The sequence below is a fragment of the Triticum dicoccoides genome, chromosome 3B (assembly GCF_002162155.2).
Source record: "Triticum dicoccoides isolate Atlit2015 ecotype Zavitan chromosome 3B, WEW_v2.0, whole genome shotgun sequence".
Lineage (NCBI taxonomy): Eukaryota > Viridiplantae > Streptophyta > Magnoliopsida > Poales > Poaceae > Triticum > Triticum dicoccoides.
In genome coordinates this window covers 714316136-714326138 of record NC_041385.1, presented here as the reverse complement: position 1 = coordinate 714326138, position 10003 = coordinate 714316136, and positions in this window count along the sequence as shown.

The following is a 10003-nucleotide window of genomic DNA, read 5'->3' as shown; positions in this document are numbered from 1 at the left end:
TCGTGCCCTATTTAAAGTGAATGCAGCCATCTCTAAAGCATAACCCCAAAACGATAGCGAAGTCAGTAAGAGACATCATAGATCGCACCATATCCAATAAAGTACGGTTACGATGTTTGGACACACCATTTCGTTGTGGTGTTCTAGGTGGCGTAAGTTGTGAAACTATTCCACATTGTTTCAAATGAAGACCAAACTCGTAACTCCAATATTCAACTCCATGATCAAATCATAGAAACTTTATTTTCTTGTTACGATGATTTTCCACCTCACCGTGAAATTCTTTGAACTTTTCAAATGTTTCAAACTTATGCTTCATTTAGTAGATATACCCATATCTCCTCAAATCATCTGTGAAGGTAAGAAAATAACGATACCCACCACGAGCCTCAACACTCATTGGACCGCATACATCTATATGTATTATTTCCAATAAGTCAGTAGCTCGTTCCATTGTTCCGGAGAACAAAGTTTTAGTCATCTTGCCCATTAGGCACGGTTCGCAAGCACCAAGTGATTCATAATCAAGTGATTCCAAAAGTCCATTAGCATGGAGTATCTTCATGCGCTTTACACCGATATGACCCAAACGGTAGTGCCACAAATAAGTTGCACTATCATTATCAACTTTGCATCTTTTGGCTTCAATATTATGAACATGTGTATCATCACGATCGAGATTCAACAAAAATAGACCACTCAGCAAGGGTGCATGACCATAAAAGATATTACTCGTATAAATAGAACAACAATTATTCTCTGATTTAAATGAATAACCGTCTCGCATCAAACAAGATCCAGACATAATGTTCATGCTCAACACTGGCACCAAATAACAATTATTTAGGTCTAAAACTAATCCCGAAGGTAGATCTAGAGGTAGTGTGCCGACGGCAATCACATCAACCTTGGAACCATTTCCCACGCGCATCGTCACCTCGTCCTTAGCCAATATTCGTTTAATCCATAACCCCTGTTTCGAGTTGCAAATATGAGCAACAGAACCAGTATCAAATACCTAGGCGTTACTACGAGCATTAATAAGGTACAAATCAATAACATGTATATCAAATATACCTTTCACTTTTCCATCCTTCTTATCCGCCAATTACTTGGGGCGGTTCCGCTTCCAGTGACCAGTCCCTTTGCAATAGAAGCACTCAGTTTCAGGCTTAGGTCTAGACTTGGGTTTCTTCTCTTGAGCAGCAACTTTCTTGTCGTTCTTCTTGAAGTTCCCCTTCTTCCCTTTGCCCTTTTTCTTGAAACTAGTGGTCTTGTTGGCCATCAACACTTGATGCTCCGTCTTGATTTCTACCTCCGCAGCCTTTAGCATCGTGAAGAGCTCGGGAATAGTCGTGTTCATCCCTTGCATATTATAGTTCATCATGAAGCCTTTATAGCTTGGTGGCAGTGATTGAAGAACTCTGTCAATGACATTATCATCAGGAAGATTAACTCCCAGTTGAGTCAAGTGGTTATGGTACCCAGACATTTTAAGTATATGTTCACTGATAGAACTATTCTCCTCCATTTTGCAGCTATAGAACTTGTTGGAGACTTCATATCTCTCAACTCGGGCATTTGTTTGAAATATAAACTTCAATTCTTGGAACATCTCATATGCTCCATGACATTCAAAACGTCTTTGAAGTCCCAATTCTAAGCCGTAAAGCATGGCACACTGAACTATCGAGTAGTCACCAGCTTTTCTCTACCAGACGTTCTTAACATCATCAGTAGCATCTGTAGCAAGCCTGTCACCCAACGGTGCTTCCAGACGTAATTCTTCTGTGCAGCAATGAGGATAATCCTCAAGTTACGGACCCAGTCCGTGTAATTGCTGCCATCATCTTTCAACTTGGTTTCTCTAGGAACACGTTCAAATTCAAAGGAACGGTAGCACGGGCCATTGATCTATAGTAACATAGACATGCAAAATAACTATCAGGACTAAGTTCATGATAAATTAAAGTTCAATTAATCATATAACCTAAGAACTCCCACTTAGATAGACATCCCTCTAGTCATCTAAATGATCACGTGATCCAAATCAACTAAACCATGTTCGATCATCACGTGAGATGGAGTAGCTTTCAATGGTGAACATCACTATGTTGATCATATCTACTATATGATTCATGTTTGACCTTTCGGTCTTAGTATTCCGAGGCCATATCTGCATATGCTAGGCTCGTCAAGTTTAACCCGAGTATTCTGTGTGTGCAAAATTGGCTTGCACTTGTTGTATGTGAACGTACAGCTTGTCACACCCGATCATCACGTGGTGTCTCGGCACGACGAACTGTAGCAATGGTGCAGACTCAGGGAGAACATTTATACCTTAAAACTTAGTAAGGGATCATCTTATAATGCTACCACCGTACTAAGCAAAATAAGATGCATAAAAGGTAAACATCACATGCAATCAAAATATGTGACATGATATGGCCATCATCATCTTGTGCTCATGATCTCCATCACCGAAGCATAGTCATGATCTCCATCGTCACCGGCGCGACACCTTGATCTCCATCGTACCATCGTTGTCGTCTCGCCAACTATTGTTACTACGAATATCGCTACTGCTTATTGACAAAGTAAAACAATTACATGGCGATTGCATTGCATACAATAAAGCGACAACCATATGGTTCCTGCCAGTTGCCGATAACTTTGTTGCAAAACATGATCATCTCATACAACAATTTATATCACATCATATCTTGGCCATATCACATCACAGCAAGCCCTGCATAAACAAGTTAGACGTCCTCTAATTTGTTGTTGCAAGTTTTACATAGCTGCTAAGAGCTTCTAGCAAGAACCGTTCTTACCTACGCATGAAAACCACAATGATTTTTCGTCAATTGTGTTGTTTTAACCTTCAACAAGGATCGGCCGTAGTCAAACTCGATGCAACTAAAGTTGGATAAATAGACACCCGCTAGCCATCTATGTGCAAAAGAACGTCGGTAGAACCAGTCTCATGAACGCGGTCATGTAATGTCGGTCCGGGCCGCTTCATCCAACAATACCGCCGAATCAAAGTAAGACATTGGTGGTAAGCAGTATGACTATTATCGCCAACAACTCTTTGTGTTCTACTCGTGCATATAACATCTACACATAGACCTGGCTCGGATGCCATTGTTGGCGAACACGGTAATTTCAAAAAAATTCCTACGATCCGATACATCTCCAACATATCTATAATTTATGAAGTATTCATGCCATGTTTACAATAGTTTTATATGATTTTCGTATGATTTGATTAGAACTAACCCGGACTGATGCTGTTTTTAGCAAAACTACCATGTGTTGTTTTTGTGCGGAAATAAAAGTTCTTGGAATGCGCTGAAAATCAATGGAGATTTTTTTGGAAAATATAAAAATTACTGTAACAAAGAGTTACCGGAGGGGAGGCCCATGGGCCCCATGAGGGTGGAAGGCGCGCCCACTCCCTTAGGACGCACCCCTGTGCCTCGTGGACTTTACGTGGGGCCTCCTGACTTGTTCTCGATGCCAACCTCTCCTATAAATGTCCAAACCACTAGAAAATAACCAAGATCGAAAGTTCCGCCGCCGCAAGCCTCTATAGCCATGACAAATCAATCTAGGGCCTCTGTGGAACCCTGCCGGAGGGGGCCATCATCACCGGAGGCCATGGAGGAGGATCCTGGAGGGGCAATCATCGCCATGAAGGCCAAGTTCCAGAGGGAGAACCTCTCCCCATCCAGGGGGGACGCCATGGAGGAAGAAGCACAAGGGGGAGAACCTCTCCTCCTCTCTCTCTCGGTGGCACCAGAGTGCCATCGGGAGGGGAATCATCGCCACGGTGATCGTCTTCATCAACATCACCATCATCATCACCATCCTCATCTCTTTTACGTGGTCCACTCTCTTTCACCCCGCTGTAATACCTACTTGAACATGGTGCTTTATGCGACATAATATGATCCAATGATGTGCTACCATCCTATGAGGTTTTGAGTAGATACCTTTTGTCTTTGGGTTGATTAATGATCTAGATTGGTATGAGTTGTATGTTTTATTTTGGTGCTGTCCTATTATGCCCTCTGTGTCGCGCAAGCGTGAGGGATTCCCGCTGTAGGGTGTTGCAATACGTCATGATTCGCTTATAGTGAGTTGCTTGAGTGGCAGAAGCATAAACCCGAGTAAGGGGGTTGTTGTGAATGGGATAAAGGGGACTTGATATGTTAATGCTATGGTTGGGTTTTACCTTAATGATATTTAGTAGTTGCGGATGCTTGCCAGAGTTCCAATCATAAGTGCATATGATCCAAGAAGATAAAGTATGTTAGCTTATGGCTCTCCCTCATATAAAATTGCAATAGTGATTACGGTCTTGTTAACAATTGCCTAGGATAATTCCGCACACCGACCCATCATTATTCCCCACTCGCTATTTATAATATTTAGTAATATATTCTAGCTTTATGATAACAACACCTACTTTTATATTTTAGCTCTCCGATATCATGCAAAGTTATCCTCTTCATACCCACAACATAGTTTTATTTCTCGTTTCTAGTTGGAAGCAAACGTTCGGTGTACGTAGAGTCGTATCAGTGGCGGATAGGACTTGAGAGAATATTGATCTTGCCTTTAGCTCCTTGTGGGTTCGACACTCCATACTTATCACTTCCACCTTTGGGAATTGCTACGATGATTCCCTGCACTTGGGGATTATCAAGCTCTTTTCTGGCGCAGTGCTGGGGAGCAATAGCATGGGGTTGATGTTCTCGTGTGTGCTTGTTTCCTTTCTTCACTAAGTAGATTTTGTTTTCCCTTTTGTTTATGTTTAGTTGTAGGTGAAACATACAAAAAAAATAAAAATTAAAATACAAAAGAAAATTACTTTTTTTCAATAACAGAAGTGATTGGAAGGTTATGCATTGGAGAAGTGAGGATCGACCTTGAACACTTGTGTTCATGCTCATAGAAACAATGTAGATTTTTTCATGGAAGTTTCTCTGAAATTAATTATACCCTTTTATATATCCATTTTATTATAAAAATAATGTGCCAAGCTTTGGTTTTAGGATGATTAGAGTGATTGTTTACTATGTGCGATACAAAAACAGAAACTTTGGCTGTAGCGCGTGAATTTACATTTTTTTACTGGAAAGTCAAATGGGTCCGAAACTTTTTGCACATTACTCCTATACAATTTGTATAAATTTTCATACTTTGTTTTGAATTTTTGGAGTTACAGAAGTATACTAAATTTCTAGATTACTACAGACTGTCCTGTTTTTGACAGATTATGTTTTATATGTGTTGTTCGCTTATTTTGATGAATCTATGGGTAGTATCGGGGGGTATGAACCATGGTGAAGTTGGAATACAGTAGATAAAGTGCTAATTTGAAATTGGAATGAGTTTACAACAGTAACTAAGGGTAGTGAATTGCTTTAGTATACTAACGGATCTCACAAAGTTTTTGTTAAGTTTTTGTGGATGAAGTGTTCGAAGAATGAGGAGTTACCGATGTGAGAAGAATAAAGAGAGGCAAGAGTTCAAGCTTGGGGATGCCCAAGGCACCCCAAGTAAATATTGCAAGGATACTCAAACATCTAAGCTTGGGGATGCCCCGGTTGGCATCCCATCTTTCTTCTTCAACAATTATCGGTATACCTCGGTTTTTGTTTTGTTCACATGATTTGTGTCCTTTGTATTTTTCTTTTTCTTTAAGAACCGTGCTAGTATGAGATAGACCTTCATCGATTTATGGAATGCTTCATGTGCTTCACTTATATCTTTTGAGTATGACCTTATAGAATGCTTTTTGTGCTACCTTAAATCTTTTGAGTATGGTTTTTATAGAATGCTTAGTGTGCTTCACTTATATATTTTGAGCTTGTATTGGTTAGTCTATATTAATTGTAGAATGCTCCATGAACTTTACTTATATCTTTTGGAGTATGGATAATATTATCATCTAAAGTGGGTTTGGAAGAGTGTCAACTTTAGGAATTAGCGATCCCACTATTTTGGAGGGTGTTGAATCTTAGTTTGATATTTATGGAAGTGGATTTGGAAGAGTGTCAACTTTAGTTAGTAATGATTCCACTATTTCGGAAGAGGTTCCAATTGATTATGAGAACAAAGTTGCTATCTATGATGATTATTGTCATGACATGTATGTGATACGTCTCCAACGTATCTATAATTTATGAAGCATTCATGCTATTATATTATCTGTTTTGGATGTTTATGGGCTTTACTGAGCACTTTTATATTATTTTTGGTTCTAACCTATTAACCGGAGGCCCATCCCATATTGTTGTTTTCTTGCCTATTTCAGTGTTTCGAAGAAAAGGAATATCAAACGGAGTCCAAACGGAATGAAACCTTCAAGAAAGTTATTTTTGGAACGGAAGCAATCCAGGGGACTTGGAGTGCATGTAAGGGAAGCTTCGAGGTGGCCACGAGGCAGGGAGGCGCGCCCTCCTCCCCTGGGCATGCCCCCACCCTCTGGGCCCCTCGTGGCTCCCCTGACCAACTTCTTTCGCCTATATAAGTCCATATACCCTAAAAACTTTGGGGAACACAATAGATCGGGAGTTCCGCCGCCGCAAGCCACTATAGCCAACAAAAACCTCTTGGGAGCCCGTTCCGGCATCCTGCCGGAGGGGGAATCCATCATCGGTGGCCATCTTCATCATCCCGGCACTCTCCATGACGAGGAGGGAGTAGCTCACCCTCGGGGTTGAGGGTATGTACCGGTAGCTATGTGTTTGATCTCTCTCTCATGTTCTTGAGGAGATACGATCTTGATGTATCGCGAGCTTTGCTATTATAGTTGGATCTTATGATGTTTCTCCTCCTCTACTCTCTTGTGATGAATTGAGTTTTCCCCTTGAAGTTATCTTGTTGGATTGAGTCTTTAAGGATTTGAGAACACTTGATGTATGTCTTGCCGTGCTTATCTGTGGTGTCAATGGGATATTCACGTGATCTACTTGATGTATGTTTTGGTGATCAACTTGCAGGTTCCGTGACCTTGGGAATCTATGCATAGGGGTTGGCGCACGTTTTCGTCTTGACTCTCATGTAGAAACTTTGGGGCACTCTTTGAAGTTCTTTGTGTTGGTTGAATAGATGAATCTGAGATTGTGTGATGCATATCGTATAATCATGCCCACAGATACTTGAGGTGACAATGGAGTATCTAGATGACATTAGGGTTTTGGTTGATTTGTGTCTTAAGGTGTTATTCTTGTACGAACTCTATGATAGATTGAACGGAAAGAATAGCTTCATGTTATTTTACTATGGACTCTTGAATAGATAGAACAGAAAGGATAACTTTGAGGTGGTTTCGTACCCTACCATAATCTCTTTGTTTTGTCTCTGCTATTAGTGACTTTGGAGTGACTCTTTGTTGCATGTTAAGGGATAGTTATATGATCCAATTATGTTATTATTGTTGAGAGAACTTGCACTAGTGAAAGTATGAACCCTAGGCCTTGTTTCCTAGCATTGCAATACCGTTTACGCTCACTTTTATCACTTGTTACCTTTCTGTTTTTATATTTTCATATTACAAATACGCATATCTACCATCCATATTGCACTTGTATCACCATCTCTTCACCGAACTAGTGCACCTATACAATTTACTATTGTATTGGGTGTGTTGGGGACACAAGAGACTCTTTGTTATTTGGTTGCAGGGTTGTTTGAGAGAGACCATCTTCATCCTACGCCTCCCACAGATTGATAAACCTTAGGTCATACACTTGAGGGAAATTTTCTACTGTCCTACAAACCTCTGCACTTGGAGGCCCAACAACGTCTACAAGGAGAAGGTTGCGTAGTAGACATCAAGCTCTTTTCTGGCGCTGTTGCCGGGGAGGTGAGTGCTTGAAGGTATATCTTTAGATTTTGCAATTGAATCTTTTTGTTTATTGTTTTATCACTGGTTTAGTATATAAAAGAAAACTATAAAAAAGGAATTGAGTTTGTCTCATACGCTTCATCTTTTTAATATCTTTCGTAAGTATGATGAAAAGGAAAATTGTGCTCAAGTGCTAGAAGAAGAAGACTATAAATGTTTAATACTAAATCTTTGAATGATGAGCATGATTGCAATGTTGTTAGTATGAACTCTTTGAATATCCATAGTACAAATGATGATTGCACTAGTTATGATGAAAATGTCTCCTATAAGCATGTCGATTTTTGTGGAGTGCATTGGGTTTGCAAGTATACACCAAATAGGGAAGATAGATATTGCAAGAGACATAAGCATTTCGAAACTAAATGGTTGCAAGAAAGGCTAAATGTGAGTGCTGAAAATTTAAATTTCCTTTGCCGTACTTGTGAACTTTGCAATGAACGTGGTCATTTACATCTCCGATGCAAATTGTTTCATGATCGAATCGTGTCCAAAAATTGTGATGATATGATTTCCCTTTCACATCATAATGAACTTAGTTTGCTTTTGGGTTATGAAGAATTGAAACGTTTAATTAAGGACCTTCCAGAATTTGCCCATAAGAAATTCCTTGATATTGATCTAGAGAAGATTATTTGTATTGTGCGGTGAATTGCATTAAAAATCCTTATGTTCCCAATTACCTAAATAAAATAAAGCAAATAGAAGATGAAGAGAATACTAATGAAAGGGAAGAGACTTCCCAATATCCTCCTCTTATTTTTTATGATGAATCAGGTAACAAGGAGGAGCTTTTTATTCAACCAATGTCATCAATAAGGAGCTCAGAGAAGAAGGTTGAACCCACACATAATGTGAACAAGAAAAAGAAAAGACGGAGCAGCAAAGGTAAAAAGGTATCCCTCCCAAATGATGTTTCTCCTACTACTCATTGTGATGATGATAATTGCTATACTATTGGTGCTATCCATACTATAAATGATGAGAGTGATTATGCTTATGATATGAAAAGGCCCAAGCTTGGGGAAGCTATGTTTGATGAGGATGAAATATTTGAGAATATATTTGCTGAAATTAATGTTTGTCCCAAGCTTGGGGATGCTATGTTTAATGAAGATGATATTTTTAGCCTCCCAAGTTTTGATATGTAAAGTTGTTATGATGATAGCATGCCTCTTACCTATGATGATTATATTGATGAAAGTGGGTTTGGAAGAGTGTCAACTTTAGGAAGTAATGATCCCACTATTTTGGAGGATGTTGAACCTTATTGTGATGAATATGAAAGTGGATTTGGAGAGGTCATGACTTTATTTAGTGATGATTCCACTATTTTGGAAGAGGTTTCAACTTTCAATTGATTATGATGAGAACAAAGTTGCTACTTATGATGATTATTGTGATGAAACTTATGCTATAAAAAGTAGTGATGATTATAGTTATAAAACTTGTCATGATTATGATTACCCTTTTTCTGAACATTATTCTTTTAATGTGGAAACAATTTATAGTATTCGAGTCTCTTATGATACTCCCACTATCCCTAATGAGAAGAATTTTGCTTATGTTGAGAGTAGTAAATTTTCTATGAAAGTAGATCATGGAAAGAATGCTTTAGGTGCTGGTTATATTGTTGAATTCATTCCTGATGCTACTGAAAATTATTATGAGGGAGGAACATATGCTTGTAGGAATTGCAACAATATCAAGTTTCCTCCCTATGTGTTGAAAATCTTGAAGTTATGCTTGTTTTACCTTCCTATGCTAGTTGATTATTGTTCCCATAAGTTGTTTGCTCACAAAATCCCTATGCATAGAAAGTGGGTTAGGCTTAAATGTGCTAGTCATATGCTTCATGATGCTCTCTTTATGATTCAATTATTATCTTTTATGTGAGCATCATTGTCGTCATCATGCCTAGCTAGAAAGGCATTAAAGAAAAGCACTTGTTGGGAGACAACCCAATATTTACCCTTACTGTTTTGGTATGTTCACATGATTAAGTTACTGTAGTAATCATGTTTTATAGCTTTTGTTTCAATAAAGTGCCAAGTAAGACCTTTAGGATAGCTTATGGTG